Raw genomic sequence first — 12,741 nt, forward strand, 5'->3', positions numbered from 1 at the left:
CCCCCGGTCACGTCCCATATACTGCAATTGTGTGAAACAAAGGATCTTGGATGTATACTCTTTGGTTTTTTCGGTAAAGTCACGTAGGTAAAAAAATAAAATAAATCACGACGTTTCGGGGCAACACAAGCGTCCTTCTTTAGGTGGGAACAACTTGGTGAAAGCACAACCGCTTAAGTGTGTCTCGAGGTGGCTGTGACGAGTAATTATATAGCGTCGGGGGGATGGGGGGGAGGGGGTGTGGGCTGGGAGGTCGCGTTGTTACCCCGAGCAACGATTGGAGTTCAAACCAAAGAGTATGAATCCTTGCAGTCACGAAAACTTCAAAACTAGGATCTTGGATGTCTGTGGTTCCACCGCATCTTTACCGTGGCGTAGTAGTTGCTGTTTGACCATGATGGGTCCGCGCCCACGCAGGTAGATGTACTCTTCCCACCAGTCGCTGACCTGTGACAAGAACACCGGTACATGCAAAACAAACACATACGCGTGATTTTTTTCAACGGGGGTGGGGGGGGCAGGAAGGACGCAGTGGTAACACTTACGCCTCGCAGCAACAAGTGCATGGGTTTGATTTCTGACTTGGGTGCCCCATTCTGTGGGAGTTTGAGAGTTCTCCCTTTGTTCTAACATGGTTTCTCACAGGGTATTCGCACACAGAATGTGACTGGTGTTGGCTAAACGTCCCAATACTGCAAGATTACATTAAAATACTCAATCTTGGGATTACACACAACAACGTCAACTCCTACTGCACATATACGCGGCAGGACCCTCCTGAAGAAGAGTCTTGAGACTCAGTGAGGGCCATTCCTGGCTAAATAAAAGTATACTAATATTAAACTTGTGGTTTATTATCTTTGAAAAGTTTGATTTGGATCTAGATATGTAAACAGCTCCGATTTACTAAACCTTGCCCCATGATATTCCAGTCAAAACCACGATCTCTAAGCCCTGTTTTGTATACTTTGCTTTAATAGACAACTTACAGCAATATTTTAAGGAGCATCTCCAATGTGCACGGTTGACTACGTATGGTGCAAAAGATTCAATATACAGGTAGTCCCCGAATTACGATATTTCGATCTTACGATGGCGATATGACAAAATTGCCATCAACAACCTAACATCGTTCAAGTATGCAGACGACAGACAGAATCTTGGTGAGCACAGTACAATATGATACGTTACGACACGTTCAATGCATGTGTGATACGTAGCTTTGGCGATTTCATTTTAAGGTTACCACGATACGATACGTTCAATGCATGTTAAACGTTTTTATAGCAGATAGGATTGTTTCCTGAAAAAAACTTTCTATTAAATTGCAGTTCATATAGGTAGGCTACGAATTTACCTTGTTTTTTTACTTTACATTTTACTGTGCAATACAGTATTGTAATTATATAAATACCATACAGTATATAGTTTATACAATACGGTACTGTAAATTGCTGTTTTGCTAAATTATCACCATTCTTTAACCACTCCTGGGTAGGCGAGGCCATCTTCGACTTACGATATTTTTGACTTACGATGGGGTCGTCGTAACGCATCTCCATCCTAAGTAGAGGACTACCTGTATATACATACATAAATAGTCAAATGGGCAAAGTGTGTATTTTCCCACCTATTCAAAGACATCCAAGCAAGCGTAAAAGAGTTGGTAAAATAACTCTAGATTTGAAGCTTACGTGACTGCAAGGATTCATACTCTTTGGTTTTTTCGGTAAAGTCACGTAGGTTAAATAAGAAACATAAATAAATCACGACGTTTCGGAGGCAACACAAGCTTCCGTCTTCAGGTGAAACCGTCACAGCAATTTCTGTATCAAGTAGGTCAAATACTCGCTCTAGGTGCCCTCTCAAACTCCCGCAAGCAGAGGCCCTTCTACACGATCAGCGACGTGAGCAAAAAGCAATTGCAGTGCTGCACTTTTACCCTTTGATATATTTTCTAAGTTAAATTTCGATTTAAGCTTTCGTGACTGCAGGGATTCATCTTCTTGGTTCTTTCGGTAGAGTCACGTAGAAGGGAAGTAATAAAATACTAAAAATAAAACATGATAAAACAATTCTCACGACGTTTCGGCCACAACGCAAGCAGCCGTCCTCAGGTGAAGAACAGGTCTGTCCAGAAGACAGAGTCAGACTGTCTTCTGGACAGACCTGTGGCCGAAACGTCGTGAGAATTGTTTCATCATGTTTTATTTTTATTATTTCCATTCTACGTGACTTTACCGAAAGAACCAAGAAGATTTCAAAGTTGCGGCAAAACGTTTGCGCGACGGTTGAGGTGGACGGCAACAAAAAAAACACGACTCACGTAGTTTGAGGCCCACCACGACTTAAGCTTCAGGTACCACTGCAGCTTGGGGCCCAGGTTCTTCTCAAAGTCGCGCGCAAGTCCCTCCATGCGCTGGAATTTCTTCTCGTCCAAGAGGGGCTGCACCGACTCCAGGTACTGTGTGGTGCGCAAAGTAGACCCGGCAGTCACTTTCGAGCGCTACAGAAACACTCCGAACGAGTGTGCTCCAAATTGTGATTTCGCACGGCCAATGAAGGAGGTACAATTGGAGATTCAGCTCGAAGCGATTTAGCTATTCAGTTGTTTTGTCGACGTATTATCCGAGTACTACGCTTTGCTCTAAGTATTATGCATGCATACATACCAGGTATTTATTTAAAAAAATGTAAACACAGTTGCTGAGCACAGGCCCAAAGGTCTACGTCAAACCGCCAGCAGCAACGACATTATCAATGTTGTCACATTAAGAGTTAACAAGGTTCATGAATTGAGTAAGGTTATAGATTACGCAATATGCCGATGACTTCATATACAATGGCCAAAACGTCTTTATAAACAGAAAAAAGCTTGCAGGATATTTACTAAAATGTGCAAAGGCTGTCAACAACATAAAGTGAATTTCACTTCGGGTAGGACACTGGCAATCCCCTCAGATTGTGAGCAGTTGAAATTCCCGCTAAAAATACAGGATGCCATCTCATGTTATCATTACGCGCGACATCACAAGTATGATGTCACGGGGAGTGTGTGACATTATCACGTTGGCCTAAGACTCATTCTTCATCGCTGGATTTCATCGCCAGTGCATGAACGAGGGTGTCGCGGCCACGCCAGTGCCACACCTGGCCGACTTTGGCTCCCCAGAACTTATGTATAATACACCACACCAGGTACTCATTCATGGTCGAGTTGACCTCAGAAGGCTCGGGACCAGTTCAGATATTCACCATTTAAGTTTGCCATGAACGGAACTGAACTCTGGGTTGATGGGCTCATAGCGCAACGTGCTAACCACGGTGGCATTGTTCCCCACATGCATTCGCACAAGTATTTACACATATCCACGTGCGTACTGGGTACTCGGCTGTGAATGGTCAAATCAAAGCGTAACACGTACGCGACTCATGGTGTCGTGGACAGACGGCACGGGCAGCCTGGGCAGCGACGACTGGAAACTGTAAAGGTGAGGGTTGCGACCGGAGAAGATCTTCACCATCAGCTGCAGGAAGCACGCAGACAAAGGGCCATGATTACACCAAGGCATGCAAACATTAACAAACTCTCCGCAGCGTGTATATAAGGACAGGAGAACGGTAGAGACCCGATTGGACGAGTGCAAGCGGAGAGATGTGTACCGTTAGAGCATTTAGTTCTCACGCCGATTCTCTGTTGTCGCCACCCTCGGTGTGGAACTCTGATGTTGCGGATATGCAAAGGGTTAAATGCACTGACTTTTAAGAAACATCTAAAGGCCTATCTATCTGGTCAACATCTGGCACGTAATGTCATTATTATTATTCCATGAAAATGTAAGGCCAGAGGGGGCCGTCGACATCGAGTACCAGAGGATTTGAACATGGCATCATCAGCAGTATAGACTCAATACCTCTGACAAGGGGGTGCATCATGATTCCCAAGCCACAGTTATCAACTTCCGGCAGAGGGTGTTAAGCGATTCCAAATCAGGAAGATTATAAATCTTCTTGGTTCTTTCGGTAAAGTCACGTAGAAGGAAGTAATAAATAATAAAAATAAAACATAATAAAACAATTCACGACGTTTCGGCCACAACGCAAGCAGCCGTCCTCAGGTGAAGAACAGGTCTGTCCAGAAGACAGAGTCAGACTCTGTCTTCTGGACAGACCTGTGGCCGAAACGTCGTGAGAATTGTTTCATCATGTTTTATTTTTATTATTTCCATTCTACGTGACTTTACCGAAGAACCAAGAAGATGAATCCCTGCAGTCACGAAAGCTTTAAATCGAAGATTATAAAGTTCAACATTACGTTGCGTGTAATGGCCGATCGCGCCATGTGCGGCACTCGTTCATTGGTCGAGTTTCCGTGGGAGTGCGAAAGAAGTGGTCTCGGCGAGCCTCACAATCCACAGTTTGGTGGCGTGGGAGATGCGTCCGTGGGGCTGGAACATCCAGCCATGGTAGGTGAGCAGACCCTTGAGTGTGTAGCGCATGGTTAGGATGATGGCTCCCCACAGGCCCGAAGCAAACAGCACCGCGCTCAGCATCTCCTTGTTGTGTGGCGAAATGAGGCCACTGTGCACAGGCAGACACACAAAGCATGTACGCAACACACAGGGCAAACAAACACAAACGCAAACACAGAGGCGAGCGTGCACAGTAGGCCTGTCAATAATTCAAGCCTGGTGACGATAAGTTACAGGCGATTTTGAAAGCGATTTGGTTGCATAACTGATCGCGCGGGTGTGGACCTGGATGTTAGACCGGTGTGTGCGGTTTAGAGGTTGTACCCGTTGGGGAGGGCATCTCGGATCCGGGCGATGAGTCCCATCGAGGGGTCCACGCGCAGGTACACACTTCCCATCGTGCCGACGGCGACCACCATCCAGCTCGATGGGTGCACAGGGTACAGCCCTGTCAACACGGTATTCTGTGGCCCACGGGAGCACATACACACATACATGCATATTCAACATGTTTGAGGGTAATCAGACAACAATGTAGAAGCGTGGGTAAGGCCTTCCAGCTGCCAACCTCCGGTCCTTGGGTTGACACGGCTGTCCACCAATGGTGTTGCCGCTGCCCAAACCCAACTCTCTCGGCTCCTCCCCTCCGTTTCCCTATTTCTCGGACCAACTCCCACACTTGCGCCCAACCCATTCCGGACCTCTCCTCCGCATCATCACTCCTCAACCCTGTCGCCTCTTGTTCCGGGCATCGTCTACCACCAGGGCCACCCTGGAACTTGTCGATGGTGCTTCCCTTGCCTTCGCCTGGCACTCATTGCAGAAGGGCCTCGGCCTCCGACAGACGATCCCTGCGACTTATTGGTGAACGACACCCCCAAGAATTCCCTGCGACTCACTGGTGAAGGGTCCTAGCACTAATTCTAGATGTGAAGCTTTCGTGACTGCAAGGATTCATACTCTTAGCTTTTTTCGGTAAAGTCACGTAGGTAAAAACAAATTAAAATTAATAAAACTAAAATAAAACAAATTAAAAAATTCACGACGTTTCGGAAGCAACACAAGCCTCTGTCTTCAGGTGGAACCGTCACAGCCACGACAGCTGTATCAAGTACTTTTGTTAATTTTATTTTTTACCTACGTGACTTTACCGAAAAAACCTAAGAGTATGGGTCCTAGCACTCACTAGTATGCCAACCCTCCCCCAGGAGCAAGTTGGTGCTACCTTGGCTACTCCAGTGGACCCTGGGGCTCATTGTTTTTGTTGTTGGAGGTGCTGGGCCCCGATTGCTTCTTCAAGGCTGTGCCATTACGTTTTTCTCCTCCCATGTTTCCCTGCCCCGACTCCTGCCCCGCCCCCCAACCCGCCTCAAATCTGCCCCAATGTATATTAAAAGTCTGCGAAATGTCTTGCATTTAGACACTATTGTATAAATTTAAACAGTTGCGTTGGACAAGGCGTGCAAGATCGGATACAAATAAGGGCAAGGCAGGACAGGGTAGCATTGTGGGGTAGAACAGGGCAGGGAAAGTATAATGTATAGTCAACTCTCGATAATCTGTCCCACATGTTTATCATGTTTATATGTGTAAAGCAAAGCTGCCAAGTACAGGCCAAATTTCCCAAAACGCCGCTCAGCCAGCGACGAACAGTATACCGACATTTGTCGGTAGAGAGTTGACAAGCTTTTTGAATTGAGCAAGGCAAAGGAACTCGGGGGGAGGAAAAAGACGAAGGGAGGGAATTCCAAAGTCGAGCAGTGCGAGGGAAGAATCAGAAGAGCATTGTGACCTGCAGCACGGTGGTTGAACACAGTATAGACGAGAGGAAATAGGCCGTCTGGTAGACCGAGTCCTCAATATGGGAGGCGGAATCAAAGAGTGAAGTTCACAGGAAAAAAAAAAACATGGATTATGCAAACAATTGTAAATTAGGCTATAAAATCGCATTCATCATTTACCAACAGAGCGGTAGGTGAATACGCAGAAGGCGCGATCGATTGTTTTTTCCCTGACGTAAAGAGTTTAATTGCCGGCGTGTTTGTGGTCATGTGGACCGAGTAATTAACGAGCGAGGACCAAGTAATAAATAGTTACACGAGCTTGCGTGGGGAAATATTAATTTGCTTATTTCACAAGCACAATTTTGACAATCCATCCAGGAATAATCAAGAGATAACAGCGATCGCGGTGGTTGTGGTAGAGTGCGAGGTGGAAAAACAGTGCAGAGGACAAAGTGGTAAGACCTAGCAAGGAAGGACAATATTTTGGAAATGTGACAGGGCAGATTAGGCACGATAAGTACGAGATAAACTGAGGGATAGAAAGAGGAGAGCGAAACAGGACACGGCTCAGTGGCAGTGCGTTTGTCGCTTGCCGCAAAGGTTTGTGGTTCATTCTCCTAGCTGCACTTGTTAAAAGTGCATGTGTATCGAGAATTAATATTCACCGTCTGCATCACAGTGGATGTGAAAAAAAAAAACCCGTCACTTTTTCAAAAAAGTAGAGGCCAAGTGTGAAGGCGTCATGGTCTAAATTTCCCGTGTTTGAAAAATTACAGATTACTTAATTGGAATAATCAATCTCAACATCGCCCCACGCTTAACACAAACGTTTTAGCAACGGCTTGTAATCCAATTCAACTCGTGAAGGTGCCCATAGTGACATCTTCGGAGAAGACATGCCGATCGCGAGACCCATCACCCCCCTGCTGACAAGGCTAATGCACGCCCGCAGGCCAGTGCCACGTCACCTTGTGCCACACAGGGACAGCTGCCATCAGGGACTCCCCTAGGCTAAAAGAAAAACAGTGCAGCTGGGCATTGGAATGATTACGATGACAATGTGAAGCAAAGGCAGGTCTAGGGCACAGCAAACGCAGGAGCTGCCATATGTTTACTGGTGCAGACAGGGAAGGCAGAGGATGGAGGATAGAGGAGGTACCTTGATGGAGGTGACGCGGCGTCTCCAGTTGCGAGCCCCCGACAGCCACACCTGCTTGAGCGCCTCATGGCAAAGCCGCAAGTCGATGCCATCCGGGGTCACCGTGAACTGGAAGGCCACAGCCTGATGGGCTTCTGCCATGACCGCGGCTCACCCCACGCAACTAAACAATGAACTATTGTTTTGACTTGTAAAGTTTGTGCTTCTGTTGTACGTAAAGGAGTTTTCCTAGAGATATATGATATATTTTGTTATATATTGGTCTTCGATGGTATAAAAGTTGTATTTTTTGTTATGTTTGTTGATTGCGACTCTTCAAATGTAGATGTGGTCAGGCCGAGTTGGCAGCTGAATTTCCTTCTGTGGAATAAAAAAAAACACAATCGTTAAAAATGTATAAAGTAAATAAATAAATACATGGGTTTGATGAAACAAAGTAGTTACGTACCTACGTGTCCGTGCTTAATTCGATGATTTACCTTCTAAACAAAGTGTGGCACGTCTCTCACCCCCAGGGGGTGCGTACACCCTAGGTTAAGAACCACTGCTTTACACCATTAGCCATGGTCAACCGACTGCTAGATAAAGGCCTCTCCAAGCTGCTAACACCTCTCACAAAACTTGCACTGTATCAAACCACCAAGCACCAGCACGTGAACAGATTTAATCGCTCACTCACCTTGGTAGACATCTTCAGACAAGTTCCATACTCTACATATTCAGTTTGAAACCACAAAATTACAAACAAAACTTGCTAACAATGAACACCGTTAACACCAAAGCTTATTTCAACTAAGATGTCATACGTACCGCACTGTGTATTTTTTCGCGCAAATATTTGCTCAACCAGTGCACATTTTTATCAGCTTCATTTCTTCGCAAGTCGGCCTCCTCAGAGAGGAAAGTCATAACACTGACCTCACACGTGTGCATTGTGGGGTGCGGTAGCGCAGTGGTTCGTGCACTGCACTATGAACCCAGTGACCCAAGTCAGATTCCATTCCATAATTAACACATTCCTGCAGAGGGAGCTGGTAGGAGCGTTGGGTTGCTCGGTCAATGGCCAGGGTCAACGGCGGCGTGGTGTATTCCGCAAATATGCCCGACTGAGGGCGGGCACAAGCCGGCGTGAGTAGGTTAAACGTTGAGTTTTATAAGGGCACCACGGGGTGACCAGCCCCTCCCCACCCAGCCCCACCCCTCCCACCCAGCCCTCCCCACCCAGCCCCTCCCCACCCTACTCCTCCCCACCCAGCCCCTCCCCAGCCTTCCCACCCAGCCCCTCCCCACTCTCCCCAACCCACCCAGCCCCTCCCCACCCAGCCCCTCCCTGCACGACGGACGGACACAATAATCCCCTGTGGGCTGGTGTAACCAGGAGGTTCCTACCAGTAAAATCAGCAGCAAGCGGCACTTGAATCTGTACTAGAACTCGTCTAGGTTAACTCGGCCTTAATTAACAAAACGCTCAACAACAACAAGATGTCCGTCAGCAACCCACTGCTCTGAAAAGTATATATATAAAGAGGTTATGTTCTGGGAAAGGGCTCTTTTGCAAAGCACTTTTTCGTATTTTCAAAATAATTTGCTTAAATAGGAACGCAATGTGGTGTGTAAATATTAGCATTGGGCAGAGATTCTCACAGAAAATCGTCTCAAAATATCTTCAGACAGCCATCTGATCTTGACTTTCACACGACAATTTCAGCCAGCAATGTTTTTTGCAAACTGATCGTTCTAAATGCAGTGATTGTCTCAGTGTATTGTATTAATTTATACTCGATTAAGTTGTGGATTATAAAATGTTTATACAAGCGATAATTACGGGTTTGCAATACATCGATTATTTGCAAAGGAGATTTCAATGGATTATCCGGGTAAAATATTTTTACAATTTTAGTTAAGTCAAATATTAACTCCATTTCAGCAGCCCTGTACATCATAGTCCATAAACTAATCATCACAAGGCGCATTTGTGCGAAAGTTATGTTACTAACATAGGTAAATATGATTTTACCTACTGTTTGGTTTTGATTTAAAGCTTTCGTAACTGCAGGGATTCATATTATTGGTTCTTTCGGTAAAGTCACGTAGAAGGGAAATAATAAAATATAAAACAATATAAATTCTCACGACGTTTCGACTGCAACACAAGCAATCATCATCAGGTGTGAAATCCACAGCAAGAAAATTTGAAAAAAAAATTCTTGCTGTGGATTTCACATCTGATGATGATTGCTTGTGTTGCAGTCGAAACGTCGTGAGAATTTTATTGTTATATATTTTCTTTTATTATTTCCCTTCTACGTAACTTTACCGAAAGAACCAAGAATATACTATTTGGTTCTTTCGGTAAAGTCAGCAGTTCCACTGCTGGATTATATGTTTTCCGCCTGAGGACGACTGCTTGTGTTGCGATCGAAACGTCGTGATTTCTTTTATTTTATACCCACGTGACTTTACCGAAAGAACCAAAGAGTATGGATTCCTGCAGTCACGAAAACATCAAATCATTATTTGACCACATAATTTAACGGCCATGTAACTTTGGCACGACAGGGGGCGCCAAAGTTACATAGGACGCTGCTACTGGGCAGTTGGAGGCAGAGGTCGCAAACGGGTTTTGATACCTTACCCGTACCCGGCCGCACCAGGGTCGCAAACGGGTACCCGTACCCGGCCGTACACGTACCCTACCCGGCCGGGTACGGGTAGGGTACGGGTATCGGGTACCTGATTGCGACCTCTGGGATGAAGCCATGTTGCAGGCGCGGGTGGGTTGATTCTAGGAACTTGAATTGTGAAAAGAGGCAAGACGTTGGGAAATGAGTGACAAACGGTTACTCACCAGTGACTCACGGCCTACCCATACCCGTACCCGCCCGCACCAGGGTCGCAAACGGGTACCCGTACCCGACCGGGTACGCGTAGCCGGGTATCGGGTAGGGTACGGGTATCGGGTACCCGGTTGCGACCTCTGGTTGGAGGCAGTCGCCCTCCAGCAACAACGGAGGGCAGAGGAGCGACATTCAAAACATCGAGCGGAGTGCCGGGTGTCTAAAAAGCAGCAAGCTGGCACAGTAGGGGGGTACAGCTGGTGCATCTATCAGTCATCTCAGTCAGCCAACCCATGGCACCTGGGTCTGTCCCCTTCTGTCAGCGAGCCTTCGATACTTCACGTGGCCTCGAAGTGCACGTGGCCTGGCACAGGCGCCGTGGGGACGTCATCGTCACTGGCGGCGAATGGCGGGTGTTGGTATTGGCTGCACCCCGTGTCGAGCTGACACAAGCGGCGAAGAACGCGGTGGAGAGGCTCGATAAGAGAAAGTCGAGATGTGGTGGGCGAGAATCTATCTCAGCGATACGAAAGACCTTGGCCATGCGATTATCATCGACTTGCCCATGTGTGTCACAGTCGGAGGTAAATTTCGATTTAAAGTTTTCGTGACTGCAGGGATTCATCTTCTTGGTTCTTTCGGTAAAGTCACGTAGAATGGAAATAATAAAATAATAAAAATCGAACATAATAAAATAATTCTCACGACGTTTCGGCCACAACGCAAGCAGCTGTCCTTTACCGAAAGAACCAAGAAGTCAGGGGTAAGTTGATACGAAATAAACACGTGAACAGCAATTACAATTCCCGCCTTCCAGAGAGAAAGACAAAAGGTGGCACACGTTAACATAATGTAAAGAACAATTCTCACAAATTTAGGATTAATCCTTTATACATTTATTTGACTGTGAGAACTGCTCCTCGACTTATCGGTGAGCTATAAGAATTCGAATTGGAGGCTAGCAAAGGGTATTGCTATTTTATCCAGACACAATCACATCAAAGAGGACGGGCGTGTTTAGCATATCGGGATTACAACAAATGGCCAAAAGCAATGTCTCAATGTCACGTAAAACACTCAAGCGGATTGCTTTTATTGTAATAAAAAAAATTGGTGCCGGAGACGAACGTTTTCGGGAATGGCGAGGGCTCTAATTCCACCCCCAGAAAAAAATTAAACATGCAGAATTATATGCCAAGGGGATTGATTGGTCAAGGACGAGACTGCAACATGGGAGGGGTGAATGAGAGAGCTGTAGGAGGGAGAGAGAGGAGGGCGGAATGAGAGTGAGGTAAGCGGGGAGGAGGGACCTCAAACTCCCCATGCCCTCTCCCCTACTTCTGTTTTTAGAAGCACGTGGCCCTCCAGCGCCTGCATGCCTTACCGAGCAAGACAAATGCATTTGGATGCATTCGGGCTGCGACAAACGAGGCCGAGCTGGCCCTTGTTACAAGCATCTGCTGAGGTGCGGGGCGCCCTCTGAAATGTATCCATTACACACAATGAATAGGACGGGCAGCGGAGCAAGTTGAGAAAATTTGAACAACAAAAGAACGCACAATAGGGAAGTGCATAAGCAAGGTCGTTACATGATAAAGTAATGACGCACGCCCTTAAATCTGAATACTAGTCGCTTGGGTATTTAATATTTTAAACCACTTTTATATTCATTCGTGGAGAAACACATCAAAGAAACCATCGAGGCCGCTAAAATATTTTGTTACTTATGTTCTCCAAGACGATGCTAATGATTCTTATTTTCACGGGGACATCGTCGCGAAGTGAAGATTAATTCGATATCGCATTGTTATTGATAAATGTAGAAGGGGTGGGGAGGGGGGCTGATAAGAGCAATTGTCGTTGGCTATTATTGCACCAACGTTGCTTGCACAGTCGAGACATCCGTGCACATCCATGGCAAAGGTGATTAAGAGCCCGGGGTTATCTCCCTGCGCACCTGTAGTCCGTGCACCTCCACCAACAACAAGGTCAACCACCGCCTCGTAACCCCCTCTCAGCAATGTCACAAAGCTGCGGTGCACTGTGGGAGCAGGGGGGGGCGGTGGTAGTATTCAAACACGTGGGGTTCGGTGCATGCTGTGGAATTTAGAACACGTCATGCTTTGTGGCACCTTGCGCCCTGCAGTCGGCAGCCAGGTTAAGAGAAGCGAATCAAGATTTTTGTTTAAATTAAATAAAATTTTCAGTGAAGTGGGCTTAAACCAGTTTAACGCGTAGGCTTTCGTGACCAATATTTTCAATAATAGATCTAACCCAAAAAAACCTTTTATGGATCTAAAAAACCGTCGCATATCAACCATCACCTGAGCCATGGACGAAGTTTGTGGGGGGGCACGGCACGAGGGGGGGGGGAGATGCAACGGCCCTAACAAACTGGACACCTTATTTTCAGTAGTTTACAATAAAGATGAAATATGAATTCATGAATTATATGCGATTCCTACTGTGAGGGACAAAGCGGCCCTCCC

The 12,741-nt window shown here is 46.3% G+C and overlaps 1 pseudogene; it reads right to left on the bottom strand.

Moving 5' to 3' along the window:
* Window positions 1-329: 329 nt before the first annotated feature.
* LOC133341797 (carnitine O-palmitoyltransferase 1, liver isoform-like) overlaps window positions 330-12,741 on the bottom strand; it is a 28,266-nt pseudogene continuing 15,854 nt past the window's right edge.

This window comes from Lethenteron reissneri, chromosome 2, assembly GCF_015708825.2.
Source record: "Lethenteron reissneri isolate LAM-NWPU_2019-01 chromosome 2, ASM1570882v1, whole genome shotgun sequence".
Taxonomy (NCBI): Eukaryota; Metazoa; Chordata; class Hyperoartia; order Petromyzontiformes; family Petromyzontidae; genus Lethenteron; species Lethenteron reissneri.